This window comes from Schistocerca piceifrons, unplaced genomic scaffold, assembly GCF_021461385.2.
Source record: "Schistocerca piceifrons isolate TAMUIC-IGC-003096 unplaced genomic scaffold, iqSchPice1.1 HiC_scaffold_95, whole genome shotgun sequence".
NCBI classification, from domain to species: Eukaryota; Metazoa; Arthropoda; class Insecta; order Orthoptera; family Acrididae; genus Schistocerca; species Schistocerca piceifrons.
The window spans coordinates 22,501-25,000 of record NW_025729223.1 but is presented as its reverse complement, the minus strand read 5'-3'; the positions used below and the strand labels follow the sequence as shown (position 1 = coordinate 25,000).

Here is a 2,500-nt window from a genome sequence, read left to right as displayed (position 1 = left end):
CTCAACCTAACCCATGTTGTGCCTCAACCTAACCCATGTTGTGCCTCAACCTAACCCATGTTGTGCCTTAACCTAACCCATGTTGTGCCTCAACCTAACCCATGTTGTGCCTTAACCTAACCCATGTTGTGCCTTAACCTAACCCATGTTGTGCCTTAACCTAACCCATGTTGTGCCTTAACCTAACCCATGTTGTGCCTTAACCTAACCCATGTTGTGCCTTAACCTAACCCATGTTGTGCCTTAACCTAACCCATGTTGTGCCTTAACCTAACCCATGTTGTCGCCTTAACGTAACCCACGTTGTCGCCTAAACCTGCTCTGTAATTGTTATACGACTCGTTCAATTACTGTAGTGTTGCCCACCCGCAACCCTCGCAATATAGTTCGCTACTCGCACTGCCCGCACCCCTGTGTATCGCTTCATGTTAAACACCTTGCAAGTCTTGCTCACTTTCCACATGCTCCTGCTGTACACTGTAATGTGGATGGCAGCAGGACGTACATGCCGCCCCTCCCCACGTCCCCACCTTGCCCCCTGCCTTCGCAAGCTGGTTGGTGAGAAGTTTGCATGTTCAATGCCCTTCGCATGCGACGTACTCAGGCTACGTTGTGGTGCGGCCTGTGTCAACTGTCCGCTGATGTCGTACGCGTGAACCACAATCTGTACTGCACATTCGTCCTTATGTACTGAATGATACATCGTGGCACATGTGTGACCGCACAACGACTGCGCCCAAAAACGGCGGACCATACAGTGCAAATATTGTGCACGCAGCTACGTGTCGTCTCCCTATGAGAGCTGGATTGCAGTGTGGTACGCCATAGAGACGTGTGGGAGGAACGGACGCCGTGGATGGCGATCAGCATGAGCTGTCTGTTGATGTATTCGGACCTAGTCGTCTCTCCTCACACACCGTGATGGCATGGTGCACCGCGTTCCATATCTGCGACATGCTACAGAGGCCGGTTGACAGTCGTTCGAGCAATGGACATCGCATACGTACGGGGGCCACCTTCCACGTATTGTCTAGGCGTGCACATTTTGTTGCGTGTATGTGGGCAGACGTAGTGTGGCGTGACACCTGACACAGGCATGCAATAATCGTTGAAGTTGCAAATGGCGATGGACGCCTGCGTTTTCTGGTGAAGTTACGCAAATGAACAAATGGTAACCTGTTGTGGTGCGGTTGTTCTCGCTAGGGGTGAATCGGTGATGGCGACGATAGGTTGAGGTACTAACCGGTTGTTCCAGCGATACCCACCATGCCGACGAAACTGAACGGCATCTGGGTGTGAAGCGATACGCGGCGGTGGCTGGGTGGGACCGTCCCCGGCCGGTGAGGGGGCGCCTCCCGGCGTGCTGGCCGCGCGGTGCGTGGGCGCACGCGCTACAGCCGGCTGGTGGGGGCGGCCAGTGGCAGGCGCGCCGGCCGACGGACGCGGCAGGCGTCGCAGCTGCGCGCCGGCGCACCCTGCGCGCGGCGCCGTGCGGCCAAAGTAGGTCCTCGCGGGCCCGGTGCGAAGCGCGGTGGACATCTTCAGTGTGCTGGTCCGATTGAGGACTGTGTGCGTTGAGGATGCGCCGCCGCCCGGCGCTCGGCGCCGCGACGCCGTCTGCTGCTCGGTCGCCCCAGCGGTTCTCGCTGGTGGTTTGTATCGCAGCTGTGCGGATGTGTTGGCGCGTGCGCTGTGCTGGGAGAGTTCGCTTCGGCACCCAAGTGGGGCTTTTGTCCTTCTGTGGCGCTGGCGTTGGAGCTGCCGGTCACCGTAGGTGGCGCGTGTTGTCTCCCGCCGGCAATGCCACGACAGCACGCTCCCGGGCCTCTGTCGGCAGCGGCAAGCTCAGTTGGGAGCACGGGTGGTCGCACCGAAAGCGTCTACTCGCCTAACTCCGGGCGATTGCGCCTCTCTCGAACCCGACCAAGTACTTGGGACGGCGCTGCGCGCCGCCGGGACCTGAGAGGGTTTCGAGGTGTATTGTGCAGGGGAGCTCAGCCTCCTCCTGTTTGCAGAATGATTGAGCGGACGCTTGCGTGTTCGCGCGGGCCCCCGGGACACACTCCCGGGCGGCCGGCTGCTCAGCTCTAGTTGACGCAGCTCCCTGGTTGATCCTGCCAGTAGTCATATGCTTGTCTCAAAGATTAAGCCATGCATGTCTCAGTACAAGCCGCATTAAGGTGAAACCGCGAATGGCTCATTAAATCAGTTATGGTTCCTTAGATCGTACCCACGTTACTTGGATAACTGTGGTAATTCTAGAGCTAATACATGCAAACAGAGTCCCGACCAGAGATGGAAGGGACGCTTTTATTAGATCAAAACCAATCGGTCGGCTCGTCCGGTCCGTTTGCCTTGGTGACTCTGAATAACTTTGGGCTGATCGCACGGTCCTCGTACCGGCGACGCATCTTTCAAATGTCTGCCTTATCAACTGTCGATGGTAGGTTCTGCGCCTACCATGGTTGTAACGGGTAACGGGGAATCAGGGTTCGATTCC

At 57.3% G+C, this 2,500-nt stretch overlaps 1 non-coding gene across 1 annotated transcript in view; it reads left to right on the top strand.

Moving 5' to 3' along the window:
- The first annotated feature begins 2,101 nt into the window (after positions 1–2,101).
- LOC124773253 overlaps positions 2,102–2,500 on the top strand; it is a 1,909-nt gene continuing 1,510 nt past the window's right edge. Inside the window, exon 1 of the ribosomal RNA XR_007014555.1 lies at positions 2,102–2,500. This exon is cut by the window's right edge and continues 1,510 nt beyond it. This is a non-coding gene — a ribosomal RNA (small subunit ribosomal RNA).